Here is a 25,514-nt window from a genome sequence, read left to right on the forward strand (position 1 = left end):
TCTTTTGTTGTTTTCTTTCGCATGGGCCTCTCAATTCAGGCCTCTTCGTGAGAAAAGTACTGCTTAGTTGGAGTGCCCTCCTGGCAAACACCCGCAGCTCACTCGAAAGTCTCAATGTCTTAAAGCAATGCACCAGTGTCTCTCCTCTGTGGCAGACACTACAAACAATGTGCTCTTCATTGATCAAGGGCACAAATCATCTCGTGCAGACCCAAGCACCATTAATTGGGTAGTAAATCAAAAGAGGGTGCGGTAGTGAGTGATTGGCGCTCCAATTTCATACCATTTCTTGAACTAAACTCAAGTATAATACCACGGTGCACAAAACTCAGGTGTTCACCCTCCTAATTCACCTAAACAATAACCCAATGGGGATATCTAACAATACATCAAAGAGTAATGGCACACATGACTTATTGACATGTTGATAAGTTGATAACACATTTCTTAAAGGAGTGACTTCCTTATATCTGTCAAATTTAATACAATATAGAAATGATAGTAGAACTGTGTACGTTCCTTAAACTTACACCCATCTTATATCCAGTTTCTTAATTAATATTCCACTCGATTTTCCCAATGCACAAAATTATATATAATTATAGTTAACACAATTGTCCCATTCATATAACCCTCAGAACCAAATCGCTTGTACGTAGTCACAAGAATATATATACATTTATAGTAAATCCAATTGTCCCATACATATGAACCTCAAAACCAAATTGCTTGTACGTTGTCAACACGTGTTTCATCCGGGGGAATACCCCTAGGATTTCCTCAGGACCTTCCTGTCATTGAAGTTCATCAACAATCCCTAAAACAATATTATCAAAAATTACATAAAATTACGAAAGAATATTAAATATGAATCTCCTATATTGTATCCATTACCACTTCGATGAAATTTTGTGACTATCGAATCACCAGGTGAGAACCATGCATTTTCCCAAAAACAAAAACAAAATATTACCCCTACACGTGACCTTACGTAACACATGTGTATACCGGGACCATTATACTTATTTCTATTATCACTAAAGTTACAGCCAAAACGTGCGACCATATTGTGAGTCAAAGCTGAAATATATTAAAAATTGTGTATCTTATTCCTAATTATCAAAGGGAGACCCCCTTGTGCTACCTTACAATCCCTTTATTATTGGTTATTTTCATAATTTTTCACTTACTCATATTAATCAGTCAATGTTCGTATTTCTCGTAATACTGAAAATGAGATCTAATTTGAGAAAAACAAGTAAATACATGACTCCCTATTTATTTATTCTAAATTGTTCGCAGAATATCCATTGCATTCTCAGTTTTCAATTTTAAATATTCATGAGGCTTACCGTTCAAAGTACCCCAAACTTAATTCTCAATCGTCTTTCCACGTTTTCTCTTGTGAGTCAAATCTATTGTAAAATGAATCTATTGTAAAATAAACAGCCCCCAATTAATAACTGGCCCCAAGATGGTCCGTAATACATGGCTATATTCGAGCATCTCCTTACCTTTAGCACAATTTCCAACCGTTCGCGAGTACGCCTCCTCAGTAAACAAACCGAGAAACTGTCCAACACGCTATTTAACCGCGTCATCGGTTTAGCCGAAATAAACAACGGGCTACATATTTAGATTACTATGAGACGCTCTATCTACACTCGTCGATTCTTTACTTACAATAGATGACGGACTTCGGAGAATCCGACCGTCTTTCTATAATTACAAGTACTATCATTCATAAGAATTGTTGGTATTTCATTGCTTTTATGTGTCATTTTAAATTATTAGACACCCACTACGGACTAAATTAGCTCCACAAATATACAAAAATAAAGACTACAATTAACTATTTCTACTTAGTTCTTATGAAGCCATATAGGTATCTGTTCAACTCAATATTAAGTAATAAACTGAAACCACAGCATTGCACTATTAAGATACCAAGCTCATAAGTTACTGTATGTATCATATATGCATTCAGTCATATATCTACCACTAACTCTAATGACCATATAAATTCATTAAAAATTAAATATAAACAATTCAAATTAAAATATAATTAACAGACTCTCTAGATCTAAATATTCACTTTAATTACACAAACCGCAACCTGAGATGATGCTTTTATTGCCTACCTTATACTATATCTTATTATTTGTCACCCAAAAAATATTCCATCTCATGATCTGTATTCAAACCCATTTCTACAGCTCCTAATTTCATAATCCACAACGATTCCCGCCTTCTTAGAGCCAATTCTCTATTCCCTCCGCGTGGGTTGTTACCACAATGGTCAAAACCAAAAAACTTAAAATCTTTATGTGTCCCTTGTGCTTCACATACCATCATGTGAGATGCTATCGGATAGCGTTCATCTAACTGTCGTATCGCTCTCCAATGTTCCGAGATTCTCGTCCTGAGTGGACGTATCGTACTGCCCACGTATATTTTCTTACATTTACAAATAAGCATATATACCACAAATCTTGTACCACAGTCTATATGTGATTTTATGGATATTTTACATCCTCTTCTGTCAAAAAAATCTTTTTTAGCTTGACATGCCCATTTACACATTGCACATGAGCCACATTTAAAGAAGCCCATATTTCTTGCACTCAGCCAATCTGCCTTTGTCTCATCTGGTAAGTAGCTCGGACTCAACATACTGTTGAGGGTATTTCCTCAAATGCAAAAACAACAAGTGATGGACGGAATGCTGAACATTGTCAAACATTCACCCCCAGTCACAGATCTGGGTTTAATCCATAGCTTTTTGCTGCCCATGCCATTCCAGTTTGGATCCAGCCATATACAAATCAGTCTTGACCCTGTTCCCCATGGGAACAGTCCAGCCCGAACTGCTAGGCCAGGTCTTCCCTGGACTGGAAACAAGCATCCTGGGACCGGTTTCGGGGTTTCACCCCTCATCAGCCAGGCTAGCTTGAATCCAGTGGCATGGGAAGCACGGGACCCACGTCTGGGCATACCCTTCCCACTTAGGGCGACAAATGCAAAAACAACAAGTGATGGACGGAATGCTGAACATTGTCAAACATTCACCCCCAGTCACAGATCTGGGTTTAATCCATCGTTTTTTTGCTGCCCATGCCATTCCAGTTTGGATCCAGCCATATGCAAATCAGTCTTGACCCTGTTCCCCATGGGAACAGTCCAGCCCGAACTGCTAGGCCAGGTCTTCCCTGGACTGGAAACAAGCATCCTGGGACCGGTTTCGGGGTTTCACCCCTCATCAGCCAGGCTAGCTTGAATCCAGTGGCATGGGAAGCACGGGACCCACGTCTGGGCATACCCTTCCCACTTAGGGCGACAAATGCAAAAACAACAAGTGATGGACGGAATGCTGAACATTGTCAAACATTCACCCCCAGTCACAGATCTGGGTTTAATCCATCGTTTTTTTGCTGCCCATGCCATTCCAGTTTGGATCCAGCCATATGCAAATCAGTCTTGACCCTGTTCCCCATGGGAACAGTCCAGCCCGAACTGCTAGGCCAGGTCTTCCCTGGACTGGAAACAAGCATCCTGGGACCGGTTTCGGGGTTTCACCCCTCATCAGCCAGGCTAGCTTGAATCCAGTGGCATGGGAAGCACGGGACCCACGTCTGGGCATACCCTTCCCACTTAGGGCGACAAATGCAAAAACAACAAGTGATGGACGGAATGCTGAACATTGTCAAACATTCACCCCCAGTCACAGATCTGGGTTTAATCCATAGTTTTTTTGCTGCCCATGCCATTCCAGTTTGGATCCAGCCATATGCAAATCAGTCTTGACCCTGTTCCCCATGGGAACAGTGCAGCCCGAACTGCTAGGCCAGGTCTTCCCTGGACTGGAAACAAGCATCCTGGGACCGGTTTCGGGGTTTCACCCCTCATCAGCCAGTCTAGCTTGAATCCAGTGGCATGGGAAGCACGGGACCCACGTCTGGGCATACCCTTCACACTTAGGGCGACAAATGCAAAAACAACAAGTGATGGACGGAATGCTGAACATTGTCAAACATTCACCCCCAGTCACAGATCTGGGTTTAATCCATCGTTTTTTTGCTGCCCATGCCATTCCAGTTTGGATCCAGCCATATGCAAATCAGTCTTGACCTTGTTCCCCATGGGAACAGTCCAGCCCGAACTGCTAGGCCAGGTCTTCCCTGGACTGGAAACAAGCATCCTGGGACCGGTTTCGGGGTTTCACCCCTCATCAGCCAGGCTAGCTTGAATCCAGTGGCATGGGAAGCACGGGACCCACGTCTGGGCATACCCTTCCCACTTAGGGCGACAAATGCAAAAACAACAAGTGATGGACGGAATGCTGAACATTGTCAAACATTCACCCCCAGTCACAGATCTGGGTTTAATCCATCGTTTTTTTGCTGCCCATGCCATTCCAGTTTGGATCCAGCCATATGCAAATCAGTCTTGACCCTGTTCCCCATGGGAACAGTCCAGCCCGAACTGCTAGGCCAGGTCTTCCCTGGACTAGAAACAAGCATCCTGGGACCGGTTTCGGGGTTTCACCCCTCATCAGCCAGGCTAGCTTGAATCCAGTGGCATGGGAAGCACGGGACCCACGTCTGGGCATACCCTTCCCACTTAGGGTGACAAATGCAAAAACAACAAGTGATGGACGGAATGCTGAACATTGTCAAACATTCACCCCCAGTCACAGATCTGGGTTTAATCCATCGTTTTTTTGCTGCCCATGCCATTCCAGTTTGGATCCAGCCATATGCAAATCAGTCTTGACCCTGTTCCCCATGGGAACAGTCCAGCCCGAACTGCTAGGCCAGGTCTTCCCTGGACTGGAAACAAGCATCCTGGGACCGGTTTCGGGGTTTCACCCCTCATCAGCCAGGCTAGCTTGAATCCAGTGGCATGGGAAGCACGGGACCCACGTCTGGGCATACCCTTCCCACTTAGGGCGACAAATGCAAAAACAACAAGTGATGGACGGAATGCTGAACATTGTCAAACATTCACCCCCAGTCACAGATCTGGGTTTAATCCATCGTTTTTTTGCTGCCCATGCCATTCCAGTTTGGATCCAGCCATATGCAAATCAGTCTTGACCCTGTTCCCCATGGGAACAGTCCAGCCCGAACTGCTAGGCCAGGTCTTCCCTGGACTGGAAACAAGCATCCTGGGACCGGTTTCGGGGTTTCACCCCTCATCAGCCAGGCTAGCTTGAATCCAGTGGCATGGGAAGCACGGGACCCACGTCTGGGCATACCCTTCCCACTTAGGGCGACAAATGCAAAAACAACAAGTGATGGACGGAATGCTGAACATTGTCAAACATTCACCCCCAGTCACAGATCTGGGTTTAATCCATCGTTTTTTTGCTGCCCATGCCATTCCAGTTTGGATCCAGCCATATGCAAATCAGTCTTGACCCTGTTCCCCATGGGAACAGCCCAGCCCGAACTGCTAGGCCAGGTCTTCCCTGGACTGGAAACAAGCATCCTGGGACCGGTTTCGGGGTTTCACCCCTCATCAGCGAGGCTAGCTTGAATCCAGTGGCATGGGAAGCACGGGACCCACGTCTGGGCATACCCTTCCCACTTAGGGCGACAAATGCAAAAACAACAAGTGATGGACGGAATGCTGAACATTGTCAAACATTCACCCCCAGTCACAGATCTGGGTTTAATCCATCGTTTTTTTGCTGCCCATGCCATTCCAGTTTGGATCCAGCCATATGCAAATCAGTCTTGACCCTGTTCCCCATGGGAACAGTCCAGCCCGAACTGCTAGGCCAGGTCTTCCCTGGACTGGAAACAAGCATCCTGGGACCGGTTTCGGGGTTTCACCCCTCATCAGCCAGGCTAGCTTGAATCCAGTGGCATGGGAAGCACGGGACCCACGTCTGGGCATTCCCTTCCCACTTAGGGCAACAAATGCAAAAACAACAAGTGATGGACGGAATGCTGAACATTGTCAAACATTCACCCCCAGTCACAGATCTGGGTTTAATCCATCGTTTTTTTGCTGCCCATGCCATTCCAGTTTGGATCCAGCCATATGCAAATCAGTCTTGACCCTGTTCCCCATGGGAACAGTCCAGCCCGAACTGCTAGGCCAGGTCTTCCCTGGACTGGAAACAAGCATCCTGGGACCGGTTTCGGGGTTTCACCCCTCATCAGCCAGGCTAGCTTGAATCCAGTGGCATGGGAAGCACGGGACCTACGTCTGGGCATACCCTTCCCACTTAGGGCGACAAATGCAAAAACAACAAGTGATGGACGGAATGCTGAACATTGTCAAACATTCACCCCCAGTCACAGATCTGGGTTTAATCCATCGTTTTTTTGCTGCCCATGCCATTCCAGTTTGGATCCAGCCATATGCAAATCAGTCTTGACCCTGTTCCCCATGGGAACAGTCCAGCCCGAACTGCTAGGCCAGGTCTTCCCTGGACTGGAAACAAGCATCCTGGGACCGGTTTCGGGGTTTTACCCCTCATCAGCCAGGCTAGCTTGAATCCAGTGGCATGGGAAGCACGGGACCCACGTCTGGGCATGTTCTCAGGAGACTGTGTTTCAATGCAAAGTCAGGTTTCCTTATATACAGTTTTTTAAGCTTCAGGTAAACATTCTTGACATTTTGGTTGGTCATTCACATGTTTTCACTACAAAGGAAAAAACAGTGTCATGATGAAACCTCATATTTCATGTCATCCAACCCATAATAAATTACCCGGCAAGGCCTAGTATTTTACATCAGATAAGTGTGGACCCCCAATAAAAACGGGCACCTCCCCCTCGTAAAGTAAGAAGAAGAAAAGAGCAGGTGCAGGTGTGAGCAAGATTAGGCAGGGTGTGTGAGCGATAATAAGGGTTTTATGGCATGGTGTGCCTTGATGCTATCTGATTCAGCCACTGGGAGAGGGACTGACCAAACAGGTTTGGCCTGTGGCAATGGTTCCAGCTTGCCCAGGTCAGAGAAAAGTCAATCAAGGTGTACGTGTCCATGGAATCAAACCTGACTGTATTATAAGCCTATGTGAGGGCAACTTTTAAAAATGGCTGCCGTGTATAAAATGGGAGCCACGAGTGCAGGACGAAAATGGCGATTTCGAGGTGAAAACGCTGCTGGAATTGAGCGAAAATGCTCATGCTTAGTGTACTAGTCATTATCGGTCTTTTGATACTAAAATCGTACTGCTGTGGCAAAGTAAATTACATGGGTCCAGAATTTTTAGAACCATACTTCTTTCCCGGCAGCGAGGTCTCTCTTAACCACGCCTAGACACATCAATCCACCCCCATTCAACCCCTTCTGCTCTTGTTTTACCACCGATAGGCGGAGTTTGGCCCCTGCAGTACTTTCCCTCTAAAATTAATCCCTTTCCTGCAGAATATTTTTCTGCAATTTGTTTATTTTGCTTTCTTCTCCTGTTATGGAGATTGATAGCTCTCCTTTGCAGCCGGATGGTCTTGATGAGGAAAATATAAAAAGGAGTTGAATAATTTTATTCAAGCCTCTGTACAACAGGCAGTGGCTACCGCCATGGACCAATTGTCAAAAAAAGCGCACTTCAGCCAATACTCAACCCAAAAAACATCAAAAATTTGTGCTATTGGTTAGTGAGGTTTCCTCACATAGGCAGAGGACATGGCTCCTCACAGGCTTCATCCTAAGGAGGGTAATATAGAGGACAAAGACAAATTGTCCATGAAATGCAAAACAAAGTCCAAACACATCACGTTCCCTATCATCATCTGCCCCATTCCTGATACGGATGGCGTGTTGGCTGACATGGATTCAGATAATGACCTATCTGAGAAGGACAACAGAGAGTTTTTATTTCCTCCCCAACAAAAAACCAAAAACGTCTCCACAAGATATCTCTAAGCCTGAGACAGTCACAGATTAGGACAGAATTCCTATGTTTGATCCCAGTCATATTCACCATCTGAACTCCACAGAGTGGGTTCCTGCGAATCATGTTAGGGAATATGTAGCATCCAGACTACTTTCTCTTCTGGACAAGCAAACTAGGTACAAGCTAAAATCTGAATGCCGGTGATCTCCTCTCTCTCAAAAGATCACTATTACCCCTACCTTTGATCCAGCTCTCCTGACCTTTTTAACCAAATTTGGCAAGAATCCACGCAAGGGTATGGATAAGGCATAGTCTTCATGTCAGGACAAACTGTTAGATGTAGTTGGACCACACACCTGCATTTTTAACCTGACAGAGGCTGCTAGGTTAGAAGATTGTGCAATTGATCCTGAGTAACTTTTACTTTGGGTCCAATGAGTATTTTAGTTACGTGACAACGCTAACTTGGTTCTAACACATGAGCAGAGAAAAGGACTCCTGCTTAAACTATATCTGAAACTGGTGAATTTGGCGACAGTGGATCCTGCTGTCAAAGCATGTATATGTATGTATATTTCAAGCCATAGCATACTGATCTCCCTTCACATTGGCTTAATCTTCAATTTGTTTTCAGTGAATTAAGCTGTTGAAGTGTCTCCTCATTGCTGAAAGAACCTTTGTAGCACACCACAGAAAGATGGCTGTGATATTCCACTGGATACTGCCACATTGTACTGAAATTGAATGGTGACCTCAAATGTTGTTACTGACATAATGTAGACTATTGGTGTTATTGATGTAATTTGGTTTTATGAAATTGTCCCTTCAATGGTGTCAGGGTCATGGAGTGTTTAGTGGTTATGCATGGTTTTGAAAACCAGCTCTGATTTTGTCAACAACTTGTTACCTACTAATGTATGACACCAATACATTGAGATTTCATGGTTTCTTTTTCAAGGTTTTTTTTTTTTTTTTAAATGGGACACACACAAACAAGTTGTTATCTATTATTTGTTTTGAATCCTATTGGTTGGCAGGTTTAAAGAATTACGGTATAAAATTTTTGAAATAGACATAGAAACTGAAATACCACTACGTACGTCTTTGACTATGTGCATTCATTTAGATAACAAAAATGAGTGAAATATTTCTGAAACCAGAATAAAAATGAACAAGTATTGTTTGGAGTCCAATGGACAAAATACAACTGTCCTCAAAAAAGTTGCATGTGTCCATGAAATAGTCCACAGAGTGAATGGTAGACACACACTGGAGGAAATTAGGTTCAGTGTCTCTAGGAGGTGGTGGGGGTGGAGGTCTTGTCATCCTCTCCCGGTGGTCCAGATGAACATCCTCTCCTAGGGAGTGGACACAGGTGCAGGGACTGGGGTGGGGGAGCAGTCTCCTGTTGTGGAAGGGCCTCCTTGTCTGTGGCTAAGGTAGGTGTATTTTGTCCTGATGTTGAAGGACCACAGTCAGGGTTTGATGGTACAGGAAAAGCCCTGCACATAGGATAATAGTTGTCAAGTATCACCCCATAGAGCACAAATTGGAGTTGAGATTGTGCATCTCACCATTGTGCTCTCTCTGCACCTGCATCATGTTCCAGAGCTCTGTTAAGACCTGGCCCATCACATATTGGCATTGTTGTAGTGCTCCCAAGACTTGCTCAATGGTGGTCTGGGTGAAAGGTATCCCAGAGGCCTCACTTTGCTTGCCGACAGATTACCCCCCACTACTCCTACTCCTATTACCCTGTGCCTCTGAAGCAGTGTGCTCCATCCTACTGTTTCTTGGCACAACTGAAATTGTTGCAGCTGGGGTAGGAGGTGTAGGGTGGGCCGAGTGAGACTCATTGAAGCTCTCTGCCCAGACAGACAAGATGGACCAGGCGGCTTCCCATCATCCGGACTTGCAGGAGGGGTGTCTTCACTGAAGGACCCTGGTCTGGAGCTGAGGTGTCTTCAGCTGTAGACAGTGGTCCTCTGGTTGTTGAACCTGAAAATAATTACATACAATATGAAAATTAAGTCGAGATTGTACCTCAAATGTTTCTTCCGTTGCAAATGAGGCAACCTAAAAGTAAAATTCTGATTATTTGAATAATGAGGCCTTTGTGTGATTTACATTTTTTACACATGTAGGCTAACTTACACAGATGCAAAGTCCATTAATGATTTTGAAGTGATAGATGTCCTGAAATGAAAAATGTTATTTATAAAGTGTGCTTTACATGTACCAATCAATCAGTCAATCAGATATTTTAAGCTCACTACTCACCCATAGGGTCTCAAGGCGCTGAGGGATGTGGCCGCGGAGATCAGTTGAAGATCCAGGTCTTGAAGTCCTTCCTTAACTGAGGTAGCAATGGCAACTGTCTGAGACGAAGAGGTAAGGTGTTCTAACCTTTTGGTGCCAGGTGTGTGAAAGATCTTCCTCCAGCTGAGAACTTCTTTATGTGGGGTACGTTGGTGAATTACTGCTGGGATGAGTGGTATGATCTGTAAGGGGAGTACCAGGTGATGCGGTGGTTGAGGTTCGCTGTTGTGGAGGGCTCTGTAGGTGTTTAGGAGGAGTTTGAAATTGATCCTCTTCTCGACAGTGAGTAAGGGGAGGTTTTTCAGGTGTACTGTGATGTGTTCTCTGAGGGGGATGTCTAGGACTAAGCCTGGTGTTGGTGTTCTGAATTTGTTGCAGCTTGCTCAGGTTCTTCTTGGCGGTTCTAGCATAGAGGGTGTTGCCATAGTCAAGTCTGCTTGTGAATAGTGTGTGTGTCAGGTTTTTTGGCAGTTGGTTGGTATCCATCTGAAGATCTTCCGTAGGAGTCAGAGGGTGTGGAAGCAGATGGAGGTGACGGAGTTGACCTGTCTGGTCATGGTGAGTGTTGAGTCGAGGATGACACTGACATTTCGTGCATGATCTGTTCCTGTGGGAGGCCTGCCGACTGTCGAGGGCCACCAGGTGTGGTCCCAGGCTGAGGAAGAAGGTCCCAGCATGAGGATCTCAGTTTTGTCAGAGTTCAGCTTAAGATAGATCTTCCTCATCCAGGTGGTGACTGCTTCCATCCCATCCCTGAAGTTCTTCATGGCTGTTGAGGGGTTCTTGGCCAAGGAGATGATCAGCTGTGTGTCATCTGCGTAGGAGGTGATGTTCATACCGTAGTTTCTGACGATAGGGGCAAGGGGAATCATGTAGATGTGAACATCGTGGGGCTCAACAATGATCCTTGGGGTACTCCACAGAATGTACCAGACATTCAACCCAACACAGTTGTGAGAATTGAGTACTAAACAATTCCAAGGTCTAGCAGGCTAAAAAAAAAAAAACATAACTGTAGTACAACAATGGAATTATTGCGACTGGTCATCATTTAGTCTCTGCGAAGTAAATTGTGTATCAATACTTCTTCCAATCAGCATGTCACATAACATGATTACAAATCTTTGATTCAACAGACTAATTCAGTGGCATATAATTAAGGTGAAAACATGCTGGGTCAACACAACTGGCATTTTCATATACAGCAAGAAATAGTGACTGACAAATGCACAACACTTAGACATACGTGCAGAGATGGAAGTAGAGGGAGGTAGAGCAACATTACATTGCTCTATTGATTTGAAGATACAAAAACAGGGCATCATGGATGTTGCAGTCATCTGTTAACACTGTGGACAATACTTTAAAAAAATTAATTAAACATACCCATTTCAGCAACTATAGTGAAAATTAACACACATTTACAATACGTACACTCATAAGTGTATAATGTGTATAATGTGAATAGGTTAAAATGAATGCTCCCAGTTTTCAGTTTTTACTGATTTTTACATATAAATTCAGCCAGAAAACAGTCTGTTTTCTATCTTTATTTATTTTTGAAAAACTGAAAAATACAAAAAAATGGTGTTTCTCGTGAGTGACTTTCAGTGATGTTCTTCTTGAATTCCAGGCCAACAGCTGAACAGATAGAAAGCATGGGAAATTAAAAATCAAGATGAGCTTTCCGTAAATACAGGCATTAGTTAACACATACTTGTTAACTAATAACGAATACTGGCGGTGGCCTCTCCGGAGCTGGATGGGTGCTTGGGGGCATTACAGCAGTCACAAAGGGGTGAGTACAGTGTCCCAATATACAACTTGTGCCTGGTAGGGTGGGATCTGGGTGGGGTATGTGGGTCTGTGGGTGCCCCTAGGCCAGGCCTGACATTGCAGAGTAGGTCCCATGTTGGGCAGGGTTCTGATGTAAAATACCTCCAACCAAACTAGTAGGCACCCGCTACTGGGCAGGGGTCTGTGGGTCTGTGGGTCTCAGGTATGCTGCAATTGGCATTAGGTGTCCCTATCCATGAGCCGGTGACTAGAATTGTGACTGGTAGTGCTTTGCTTAGTGCGTAGGGCTGTTCCCTGAGTGTGTGTGTGTCATGTATGCCAACAGTGGTGTTGTTGCCGCCATTGACCAAGTTTATCCTTTGTCTCCTCCGCCCTTTTTGTTTTGTCACCCTGTCCTTATGTGCATTAGCATCATCTGGCGGAGGAGCTGAGGCACAGGCAACAGGGGGAGCTGCATCCTACAGGGTCCAGGAGGCCGAATCTACCAACGGTGAGGGCACCAGTGGGACAGAGGGCGAGGTGAGCACCACGGCGGAGGCAGGAGGGGACATTTCAGACACGGATTCCTTCTCCGATGGAAACTCCCTGGTGGTGGCAGACACCTCTGTGCCCACCCCAGCTACAGGTACATCCGCCACCCCCGTCCCAGCACTGCCCTCCCAGCAGCCCCTCAGCGTGTTTCCCGTGCACGCTCACCCAGGAGGGTGGGCATCTCCTTCGCCCCAGGAACCTCGGGCCTTGCCCCAGTGAGCCATGCTGCCCTGAGTGAGGAGGCTATTGACCTCCTGCGATCCATCTCAACCATTATGAATGCCATCCAGGGGCTGCCAGCCCAAATGCAAAAGACAAATGTATTCCTGGAGGGCATTCACACTGGCATGGCAGCCCAACAGAGATCAATCCAGGCTCTGGCCTCCTCTCTGATGGCAGCCACTGTCCATGTTTCTAGCCTGCCCCTCCAACTTCACCTATCCAATCCCATTCCCCTCAGCCCCAACCTATCCCAAGCACGCAGTCAGACGAGCAGGCACCCAGGACAACACACAAGAGTGGACATGGCAAACACAAGCATCACGCTTCATCCCACATGCACTCACACAAACACCATCCAGATGGAGACATACCAACATCCACTGCCTCCACTGTGCCCCCTCCTCCTCCACCTCCCTCCCACTTGTGTCTACACTCACACCTGCATGCACTACACTACACCCATTACCAGCACACCTATCAGCACACGCCCCTCACTGGCAGTCACCACAACTACTTCCATGCACACGTCCCCCGTGTCCTCTCCCACCCAGTCCAGGGGCACAGCAGTGTCCACAGCTACACCGGGTGGGAGAGGAACCCAGGCACCAGGCAGCCACACTGATAGGGTGCCTGCTCTAAGTGCTGCAAGGAAGGGCAAGGAGGCACCCCCAGCTGCTGCAAAGAAAGGTAAGGAGGCACCGCCAGCTGCTGCAAAGAAGGTCAATGAGCAATCGCCGGCTGCTGAGAGGAAAGGCAAGGAGCAGTCCCCAGATGCTGCCAAAAGGAGCAAGGAGCCATCCCCAGCTGCTGGCAGGAGGGGCAAGGGTCCTGCATCAGCAGGCAAAAAGGACAAGAGGCCTGGTGCTGGGACTCAGTTGGAGTCCCCACCACCAACCATGGTGGTTCAGCCATCCAAGGCTGCAGGGGAAGGGATGGAGCCTCCCCCTACCACTGCCAGCACCGCCACCAGCCCCACTGCCAGCAGCAGCAGCCCCAGTGGGCAGCTGTCTGAGGCTGCAGGGGAAGGGCTGGAGCCTCCCCTCACCACTGCTAGCACTGCCACCAGCACCACTGCCAGCAGCAGCAGCCCCAGTGGGCAGCCATCCGAGGCTGCAGGGGAAGGTCTGGAGCCTCCCCCCACCACTGCCAGCACCGCCACCAGCACCACTGTCAGCAGCAGCCCCAGTGGGCAGCTGTCCAAGGCTACAGGGAAAGGGCTGGAGCCTCCCCCGACCACTGCCAGCACCGCCACCTGCACACCACTGCCACCACTGAGCAGCCTTCATTGCCGGCGGACAGTGTGTAGTTCTGCATCCATGGGCTGTTGTGAGGCCTAGTCCCTGCAAATCCTGTGGATCTGACACCCAGCTGAGAGACTGTGACTTTGCACTCCCCAAGACCTGCATCACAGGGCACAATGCCCCCTCCAGAACCAGTGGAGAAGCCATCCACTCACCCCATCCTTCCCAGCATGAAGCACACTGGGCACAATGCCCCCTCCAGAACCAGTGGAGAAGCCATCCACTCACCCCAGCCTTCCCAGGATGAAGCACAATGGGCACAATGCCCCCCTCCAGAACCAGTGGAAGTAGTCACCCACTAGAGAGACTGTGGCCTTGCACTCCCCAGGACCAAGCACAGGGCATGTTGCCTCCTCCAGAGCATGTGGGCAAGTCACCCACTTGAGAGAGTGTGGCCTTATACTCCCCAGGACTAAGCAAGGGCATGTTGCCCCCTCCAGGACCAGTGGTGTTGTACCATCTTCCGGCTGAGGAGCCCCCCCATTCCCTATCCCCCTGAGGTGCCAGTCTATTTTCGATCTGATGCCCCTGCAGTGCTCTCTCCGTTTTGTTGCAGGAGTGAGGTTGGGCCTTGGACTATGTGATGTGGCCCTGTGGGCCACGGACATTGATGACTGGGCAGTGTCCCTTGCATTGTAAATATGTATATACTTTTTGATTTGTATGCACAAATTTCACCTATATTTATCTTATTACAGCCTTTTTACACTATAGTAGTTGTCCTTGCATTATTCCTGAGAGGTATGGGGTGTATATGTTATATTACCGCATCTGGTTGTGTGTGTGGTGTTGGGCATGTGTGTCACTCTCGTTTTCCTCCCACCCTCCCCTGTGTGCTAGGCAGCTGTACTCACTGTGGTCATCTTCGCCGGCATTGGTGTTCGTAATGGAGCAGAAAGTAGAAGAGCATGGGGAAGACATGCAACTTGGGCTCCATGGTGTCGTGGTTCTTCCTTGAGGGTCCAGAGGTGAGTCGTTTCCCTTCTGTGCCTTGTTTCCGCCAGTCTTTTGATGTTGTTGGGACCGCCCCAGAAAAGGTGGCGGATAGGTGTGTCATATTACTGTGGGCGGTACATTGTCTTCCGCCTGGCTGTTGGCGGTTACCGCCGTGGTGCCGGTTGATTTCCACAAATTGGAGTTGAGATTGTGCATCTCACCATTGTGCTCTCTCTGCACCTGCATCATGTTCCAGAGCTCTGTTAAGACCTGGCCCATCACATATTGGCATTGTTGTAGTGCTCCCAAGACTTGCTCAATGGTGGTCTGGGTGAAAGGTATCCCAGAGGCCTCACTTTGCTTGCCGACAGATTACCCCCCACTACTCCTACTCCTATTACCCTGTGCCTCTGAAGCAGTGTGCTCCATCCTACTGTTTCTTGGCACAACTGAAATTGTTGCAGCTGGGGTAGGAGGTGTAGGGTGGGCCGAGTGAGACTCATTGAAGCTCTCTGCCCAGACAGACAAGATGGACCAGGCGGCTTCCCATCATCCGGACTTGCAGGAGGGGTGTCTTCACTGAAGGACCCTGGTCTGGAGCTGAGGTGTCTTCAGCTGTAGACAGTGGTCCTCTGGTTGTTGAACCTGAAAATAATTACATACAATATGAAAATTAAGTCGAGATTGTACCTCAAATGTTTCTTCCGTTGCAAATGAGGCAACCTAAAAGTAAAATTCTGATTATTTGAATAATGAGGCCTTTGTGTGATTTACATTTTTTACACATGTAGGCTAACTTACACAGATGCAAAGTCCATTAATGATTTTGAAGTGATAGATGTCCTGAAATGAAAAATGTTATTTATAAAGTGTGCTTTACATGTACCAATCAATCAGTCAATCAGATATTTTAAGCTCACTACTCACCCATAGGGTCTCAAGGCGCTGAGGGATGTGGCCGCGGAGATCAGTTGAAGATCCAGGTCTTGAAGTCCTTCCTTAACTGAGGTAGCAATGGCAACTGTCTGAGACGAAGAGGTAAGGTGTTCTAACCTTTTGGTGCCAGGTGTGTGAAAGATCTTCCTCCAGCTGAGAACTTCTTTATGTGGGGTACGTTGGTGAATTACTGCTGGGATGAGTGGTATGATCTGTAAGGGGAGTACCAGGTGATGCAGTGGTTGAGGTTCGCTGTTGTGGAGGGCTCTGTAGGTGTTTAGGAGGAGTTTGAAATTGATCCTCTTCTCGACAGTGAGTAAGGGGAGGTTTTTCAGGTGTACTGTGATGTGTTCTCTGAGGGGGATGTCTAGGACTAAGCCTGGTGTTGGTGTTCTGAATTTGTTGCAGCTTGCTCAGGTTCTTCTTGGCGGTTCTAGCATAGAGGGTGTTGCCATAGTCAAGTCTGCTTGTGAATAGTGTGTGTGTCAGGTTTTTTGGCAGTTGGTTGGTATCCATCTGAAGATCTTCCGTAGGAGTCAGAGGGTGTGGAAGCAGATGGAGGTGACGGAGTTGACCTGTCTGGTCATGGTGAGTGTTGAGTCGAGGATGACACTGACATTTCGTGCATGATCTGTTCCTGTGGGAGGCCTGCCGACTGTCGAGGGCCACCAGGTGTGGTCCCAGGCTGAGGAAGAAGGTCCCAGCATGAGGATCTCAGTTTTGTCAGAGTTCAGCTTAAGATAGATCTTCCTCATCCAGGTGGTGACTGCTTCCATCCCATCCCTGAAGTTCTTCATGGCTGTTGAGGGGTTCTTGGCCAAGGAGATGATCAGCTGTGTGTCATCTGCGTAGGAGGTGATGTTCATACCGTAGTTTCTGACGATAGGGGCAAGGGGAATCATGTAGATGTGAACATCGTGGGGCTCAACAATGATCCTTGGGGTACTCCACAGAATGTACCAGACATTCAACCCAACACAGTTGTGAGAATTGAGTACTAAACAATTCCAAGGTCTAGCAGGCTAAAAAAAAAAAAACATAACTGTAGTACAACAATGGAATTATTGCGACTGGTCATCATTTAGTCTCTGCGAAGTAAATTGTGTATCAATACTTCTTCCAATCAGCATGTCACATAACATGATTACAAATCTTTGATTCAACAGACTAATTCAGTGGCATATAATTAAGGTGAAAACATGCTGGGTCAACACAACTGGCATTTTCATATACAGCAAGAAATAGTGACTGACAAATGCACAACACTTAGACATACGTGCAGAGATGGAAGTAGAGGGAGGTAGAGCAACATTACATTGCTCTATTGATTTGAAGATACAAAAACAGGGCATCATGGATGTTGCAGTCATCTGTTAACACTGTGGACAATACTTTAAAAAAATTAATTAAACATACCCATTTCAGCAACTATAGTGAAAATTAACACACATTTACAATACGTACACTCATAAGTGTATAATGTGTATAATGTGAATAGGTTAAAATGAATGGTCCCAGTTTTCAGTTTTTACTGATTTTTACATATAAATTCAGCCAGAAAACAGTCTGTTTTCTATCTTTATTTATTTTTGAAAAACTGAAAAATACAAAAAAATGGTGTTTCTCGTGAGTGACTTTCAGTGATGTTCTTCTTGAATTCCAGGCCAACAGCTGAACAGATAGAAAGCATGGGAAATTAAAAATCAAGATGAGCTTTCCGTAAATACAGGCATTAGTTAACACATACTTGTTAACTAATAACGAATACTGGCGGTGGCCTCTCCGGAGCTGGATGGGTGCTTGGGGGCATTACAGCAGTCACAAAGGGGTGAGTACAGTGTCCCAATATACAACTTGTGCCTGGTAGGGTGGGATCTGGGTGGGGTATGTGGGTCTGTGGGTGCCCCTAGGCCAGGCCTGACATTGCAGAGTAGGTCCCATGTTGGGCAGGGTTCTGATGTAAAATACCTCCAACCAAACTAGTAGGCACCCGCTACTGGGCAGGGGTCTGTGGGTCTGTGGGTCTCAGGTATGCTGCAATTGGCATTAGGTGTCCCTATCCATGAGCCGGTGACTAGAATTGTGACTGGTAGTGCTTTGCTTAGTGCGTAGGGCTGTTCCCTGAGTGTGTGTGTGTCATGTATGCCAACAGTGGTGTTGTTGCCGCCATTGACCAAGTTTATCCTTTGTCTCCTCCGCCCTTTTTGTTTTGTCACCCTGTCCTTATGTGCATTAGCATCATCTGGCGGAGGAGCTGAGGCACAGGCAACAGGGGGAGCTGCATCCTACAGGGTCCAGGAGGCCGAATCTACCAACGGTGAGGGCACCAGTGGGACAGAGGGCGAGGTGAGCACCACGGCGGAGGCAGGAGGGGACATTTCAGACACGGATTCCTTCTCCGATGGAAACTCCCTGGTGGTGGCAGACACCTCTGTGCCCACCCCAGCTACAGGTACATCCGCCACCCCCGTCCCAGCACTGCCCTCCCAGCAGCCCCTCAGCGTGTTTCCCGTGCACGCTCACCCAGGAGGGTGGGCATCTCCTTCGCCCCAGGAACCTCGGGCCTTGCCCCAGTGAGCCATGCTGCCCTGAGTGAGGAGGCTATTGACCTCCTGCGATCCATCTCAACCATTATGAATGCCATCCAGGGGCTGCCAGCCCAAATGCAAAAGACAAATGTATTCCTGGAGGGCATTCACACTGGCATGGCAGCCCAACAGAGATCAATCCAGGCTCTGGCCTCCTCTCTGATGGCAGCCACTGTCCATGTTTCTAGCCTGCCCCTCCAACTTCACCTATCCAATCCCATTCCCCTCAGCCCCAACCTATCCCAAGCACGCAGTCAGACGAGCAGGCACCCAGGACAACACACAAGAGTGGACATGGCAAACACAAGCATCACGCTTCATCCCACATGCACTCACACAAACACCATCCAGATGGAGACATACCAACATCCACTGCCTCCACTGTGCCCCCTCCTCCTCCACCTCCCTCCCACTTGTGTCTACACTCACACCTGCATGCACTACACTACACCCATTACCAGCACACCTATCAGCACACGCCCCTCACTGGCAGTCACCACAACTACTTCCATGCACACGTCCCCTGTGTCCTCTCCCACCCAGTCCAGGGGCACAGCAGTGTCCACAGCTACACCGGGTGGGAGAGGAACCCAGGCACCAGGCAGCCACACTGATAGGGTGCCTGCTCTAAGTGCTGCAAGGAAGGGCAAGGAGGCACCCCCAGCTGCTGCAAAGAAAGGTAAGGAGGCACCGCCAGCTGCTGCAAAGAAGGTCAATGAGCAATCGCCGGCTGCTGAGAGGAAAGGCAAGGAGCAGTCCCCAGATGCTGCCAAAAGGAGCAAGGAGCCATCCCCAGCTGCTGGCAGGAGGGGCAAGGGTCCTGCATCAGCAGGCAAAAAGGACAAGAGGCCTGGTGCTGGGACTCAGTTGGAGTCCCCACCACCAACCATGGTGGTTCAGCCATCCAAGGCTGCAGGGGAAGGGATGGAGCCTCCCCCTACCACTGCCAGCACCGCCACCAGCCCCACTGCCAGCAGCAGCAGCCCCAGTGGGCAGCTGTCTGAGGCTGCAGGGGAAGGGCTGGAGCCTCCCCTCACCACTGCTAGCACTGCCACCAGCACCACTGCCAGCAGCAGCAGCCCCAGTGGGCAGCCATCCGAGGCTGCAGGGGAAGGTCTGGAGCCTCCCCCCACCACTGCCAGCACCGCCACCAGCACCACTGTCAGCAGCAGCCCCAGTGGGCAGCTGTCCAAGGCTACAGGGAAAGGGCTGGAGCCTCCCCCGACCACTGCCAGCACCGCCACCTGCACACCACTGCCACCACTGAGCAGCCTTCATTGCCGGCGGACAGTGTGTAGTTCTGCATCCATGGGCTGTTGTGAGGCCTAGTCCCTGCAAATCCTGTGGATCTGACACCCAGCTGAGAGACTGTGACTTTGCACTCCCCAAGACCTGCATCACAGGGCACAATGCCCCCTCCAGAACCAGTGGAGAAGCCATCCACTCACCCCATCCTTCCCAGCATGAAGCACACTGGGCACAATGCCCCCTCCAGAACCAGTGGAGAAGCCATCCACTCACCCCAGCCTTCCCAGGATGAAGCACAATGGGCACAATGCCCCCCTCCAGAACCAGTGGAAGTAGTCACCCACTAGAGAGACTGTGGCCTTGCACTCCCCAGGACCAAGCACAGGGCATGTTGCCTCCTCCAGAGCATGTGGGCAAGTCACCCACTTGAGAGAGTGTGGCCTTATACTCCCCAGGACTAAGCAAGGGCATGTTGCCCCCTCCAGGACCAGTGGTGTTGTACCATCTTCCGGCTGAGGAGCCCCCCCATTCCCTATCCCCCTGAGGTGCCAGTCTATTTTCGATCTGATGCCCCTGCAGTGCTCTCTCCGTTTTGTTGCAGGAGTGAGGTTGGGCCTTGGACTATGTGATGTGGCCCTGTGGGCCACGGACATTGATGACTGGGCAGTGTCCCTTGCATTGTAAATATGTATATACTTTTTGATTTGTATGCACAAATTTCACCTATATTTATCTTATTACAGCCTTTTTACACTATAGTAGTTGTCCTTGCATTATTCCTGAGAGGTATGGGGTGTATATGTTATATTACCGCATCTGGTTGTGTGTGTGGTGTTGGGCATGTGTGTCACTCTCGTTTTCCTCCCACCCTCCCCTGTGTGCTAGGCAGCTGTACTCACTGTGGTCATCTTCGCCGGCATTGGTGTTCGTAATGGAGCAGAAAGTAGAAGAGCATGGGGAAGACATGCAACTTGGGCTCCATGGTGTCGTGGTTCTTCCTTGAGGGTCCAGAGGTGAGTCGTTTCCCTTCTGTGCCTTGTTTCCGCCAGTCTTTTGATGTTGTTGGGACCGCCCCAGAAAAGGTGGCGGATAGGTGTGTCATATTACTGTGGGCGGTACATTGTCTTCCGCCTGGCTGTTGGCGGTTACCGCCGTGGTGCCGGTTGATTTCCACAAATTGGAGTTGAGATTGTGCATCTCACCATTGTGCTCTCTCTGCACCTGCATCATGTTCCAGAGCTCTGTTAAGACCTGGCCCATCACATATTGGCATTGTTGTAGTGCTCCCAAGACTTGCTCAATGGTGGTCTGGGTGAAAGGTATCCCAGAGGCCTCACTTTGCTTGCCGACAGATTACCCCCCACTACTCCTACTCCTATTACCCTGTGCCTCTGAAGCAGTGTGCTCCATCCTACTGTTTCTTGGCACAACTGAAATTGTTGCAGCTGGGGTAGGAGGTGTAGGGTGGGCCGAGTGAGACTCATTGAAGCTCTCTGCCCAGACAGACAAGATGGACCAGGCGGCTTCCCATCATCCGGACTTGCAGGAGGGGTGTCTTCACTGAAGGACCCTGGTCTGGAGCTGAGGTGTCTTCAGCTGTAGACAGTGGTCCTCTGGTTGTTGAACCTGAAAATAATTACATACAATATGAAAATTAAGTCGAGATTGTACCTCAAATGTTTCTTCCGTTGCAAATGAGGCAACCTAAAAGTAAAATTCTGATTATTTGAATAATGAGGCCTTTGTGTGATTTACATTTTTTACACATGTAGGCTAACTTACACAGATGCAAAGTCCATTAATGATTTTGAAGTGATAGATGTCCTGAAATGAAAAATGTTATTTATAAAGTGTGCTTTACATGTACCAATCAATCAGTCAATCAGATATTTTAAGCTCACTACTCACCCATAGGGTCTCAAGGCGCTGAGGGATGTGGCCGCGGAGATCAGTTGAAGATCCAGGTCTTGAAGTCCTTCCTTAACTGAGGTAGCAATGGCAACTGTCTGAGACGAAGAGGTAAGGTGTTCTAACCTTTTGGTGCCAGGTGTGTGAAAGATCTTCCTCCAGCTGAGAACTTCTTTATGTGGGGTACGTTGGTGAATTACTGCTGGGATGAGTGGTATGATCTGTAAGGGGAGTACCAGGTGATGCGGTGGTTGAGGTTCGCTGTTGTGGAGGGCTCTGTAGGTGTTTAGGAGGAGTTTGAAATTGATCCTCTTCTCGACAGTGAGTAAGGGGAGGTTTTTCAGGTGTACTGTGATGTGTTCTCTGAGGGGGATGTCTAGGACTAAGCCTGGTGTTGGTGTTCTGAATTTGTTGCAGCTTGCTCAGGTTCTTCTTGGCGGTTCTAGCATAGAGGGTGTTGCCATAGTCAAGTCTGCTTGTGAATAGTGTGTGTGTCAGGTTTTTTGGCAGTTGGTTGGTATCCATCTGAAGATCTTCCGTAGGAGTCAGAGGGTGTGGAAGCAGATGGAGGTGACGGAGTTGACCTGTCTGGTCATGGTGAGTGTTGAGTCGAGGATGACACTGACATTTCGTGCATGATCTGTTCCTGTGGGAGGCCTGCCGACTGTCGAGGGCCACCAGGTGTGGTCCCAGGCTGAGGAAGAAGGTCCCAGCATGAGGATCTCAGTTTTGTCAGAGTTCAGCTTAAGATAGATCTTCCTCATCCAGGTGGTGACTGCTTCCATCCCATCCCTGAAGTTCTTCATGGCTGTTGAGGGGTTCTTGGCCAAGGAGATGATCAGCTGTGTGTCATCTGCGTAGGAGGTGATGTTCATACCGTAGTTTCTGACGATAGGGGCAAGGGGAATCATGTAGATGTGAACATCGTGGGGCTCAACAATGATCCTTGGGGTACTCCACAGAATGTACCAGACATTTAACCCAACTCAGTTGTGGGAATTGAGTACTTAACAATTCCAAGGTCTAGCAGGCTAAAAAAAAAAAAACATAACTGTAGTACAACAATGGAATTATTGCGACTGGTCATCATTTAGTCTCTGCGAAGTAAATTGTGTATCAATACTTCTTCCAATCAGCATGTCACATAACATGATTACAAATCTTTGATTCAACAGACTAATTCAGTGGCATATAATTAAGGTGAAAACATGCTGGGTCAACACAACTGGCATTTTCATATACAGCAAGAAATAGTGACTGACAAATGCACAACACTTAGACATACGTGCAGAGATGGAAGTAGAGGGAGGTAGAGCAACATTACATTGCTCTATTGATTTGAAGATACAAAAACAGGGCATCATGGATGTTGCAGTCATCTGTTAACACTGTGGACAATACTTTAAAAAAATTAATTAAACATACCCATTTCAGCAACTATAGTGAAAATTAACACACATTTACAATACGTACACTCATAAGTGTATAATGTGTATAATGTGAATAGGTTAAAATGAATGCTCCCAGTTTTCAGTTTTTACTGATTTTTACATATAAATTCAGCCAGAAAACAGTCTGTTTTCTATCTTTATTTATTTTTGAAAAACTGAAAAATACAAAAAAATGGTGTTTCTCGTGAGTGACTTTCAGTGATGTTCTTCTTGAATTCCAGGCCAACAGCTGAACAGATAGAAAGCATGGGAAATTAAAAATCAAGATGAGCTTTCCGTAAATACAGGCATTAGTTAACACATACTTGTTAACTAATAACGAATACTGGCGGTGGCCTCTCCGGAGCTGGATGGGTGCTTGGGGGCATTACAGCAGTCACAAAGGGGTGAGTACAGTGTCCCAATATACAACTTGTGCCTGGTAGGGTGGGATCTGGGTGGGGTATGTGGGTCTGTGGGTGCCCCTAGGCCAGGCCTGACATTGCAGAGTAGGTCCCATGTTGGGCAGGGTTCTGATGTAAAATACCTCCAACCAAACTAGTAGGCACCCGCTACTGGGCAGGGGTCTGTGGGTCTGTGGGTCTCAGGTATGCTGCAATTGGCATTAGGTGTCCCTATCCATGAGCCGGTGACTAGAATTGTGACTGGTAGTGCTTTGCTTAGTGCGTAGGGCTGTTCCCTGAGTGTGTGTGTGTCATGTATGCCAACAGTGGTGTTGTTGCCGCCATTGACCAAGTTTATCCTTTGTCTCCTCCGCCCTTTTTGTTTTGTCACCCTGTCCTTATGTGCATTAGCATCATCTGGCGGAGGAGCTGAGGCACAGGCAACAGGGGGAGCTGCATCCTACAGGGTCCAGGAGGCCGAATCTACCAACGGTGAGGGCACCAGTGGGACAGAGGGCGAGGTGAGCACCACGGCGGAGGCAGGAGGGGACATTTCAGACACGGATTCCTTCTCCGATGGAAACTCCCTGGTGGTGGCAGACACCTCTGTGCCCACCCCAGCTACAGGTACATCCGCCACCCCCGTCCCAGCACTGCCCTCCCAGCAGCCCCTCAGCGTGTTTCCCGTGCACGCTCACCCAGGAGGGTGGGCATCTCCTTCGCCCCAGGAACCTCGGGCCTTGCCCCAGTGAGCCATGCTGCCCTGAGTGAGGAGGCTATTGACCTCCTGCGATCCATCTCAACCATTATGAATGCCATCCAGGGGCTGCCAGCCCAAATGCAAAAGACAAATGTATTCCTGGAGGGCATTCACACTGGCATGGCAGCCCAACAGAGATCAATCCAGGCTCTGGCCTCCTCTCTGATGGCAGCCACTGTCCATGTTTCTAGCCTGCCCCTCCAACTTCACCTATCCAATCCCATTCCCCTCAGCCCCAACCTATCCCAAGCACGCAGTCAGACGAGCAGGCACCCAGGACAACACACAAGAGTGGACATGGCAAACACAAGCATCACGCTTCATCCCACATGCACTCACACAAACACCATCCAGATGGAGACATACCAACATCCACTGCCTCCACTGTGCCCCCTCCTCCTCCACCTCCCTCCCACTTGTGTCTACACTCACACCTGCATGCACTACACTACACCCATTACCAGCACACCTATCAGCACACGCCCCTCACTGGCAGTCACCACAACTACTTCCATGCACACGTCCCCCGTGTCCTCTCCCACCCAGTCCAGGGGCACAGCAGTGTCCACAGCTACACCGGGTGGGAGAGGAACCCAGGCACCAGGCAGCCACACTGATAGGGTGCCTGCTCTAAGTGCTGCAAGGAAGGGCAAGGAGGCACCCCCAGCTGCTGCAAAGAAAGGTAAGGAGGCACCGCCAGCTGCTGCAAAGAAGGTCAATGAGCAATCGCCGGCTGCTGAGAGGAAAGGCAAGGAGCAGTCCCCAGATGCTGCCAAAAGGAGCAAGGAGCCATCCCCAGCTGCTGGCAGGAGGGGCAAGGGTCCTGCATCAGCAGGCAAAAAGGACAAGAGGCCTGGTGCTGGGACTCAGTTGGAGTCCCCACCACCAACCATGGTGGTTCAGCCATCCAAGGCTGCAGGGGAAGGGATGGAGCCTCCCCCTACCACTGCCAGCACCGCCACCAGCCCCACTGCCAGCAGCAGCAGCCCCAGTGGGCAGCTGTCTGAGGCTGCAGGGGAAGGGCTGGAGCCTCCCCTCACCACTGCTAGCACTGCCACCAGCACCACTGCCAGCAGCAGCAGCCCCAGTGGGCAGCCATCCGAGGCTGCAGGGGAAGGTCTGGAGCCTCCCCCCACCACTGCCAGCACCGCTACCAGCACCACTGTCAGCAGCAGCCCCAGTGGGCAGCTGTCCAAGGCTACAGGGAAAGGGCTGGAGCCTCCCCCGACCACTGCCAGCACCGCCACCTGCACACCACTGCCACCACTGAGCAGCCTTCATT

Source organism: Pleurodeles waltl, chromosome 6, assembly GCF_031143425.1.
Source record: "Pleurodeles waltl isolate 20211129_DDA chromosome 6, aPleWal1.hap1.20221129, whole genome shotgun sequence".
In the NCBI taxonomy this organism is placed as follows: Eukaryota; Metazoa; Chordata; class Amphibia; order Caudata; family Salamandridae; genus Pleurodeles; species Pleurodeles waltl.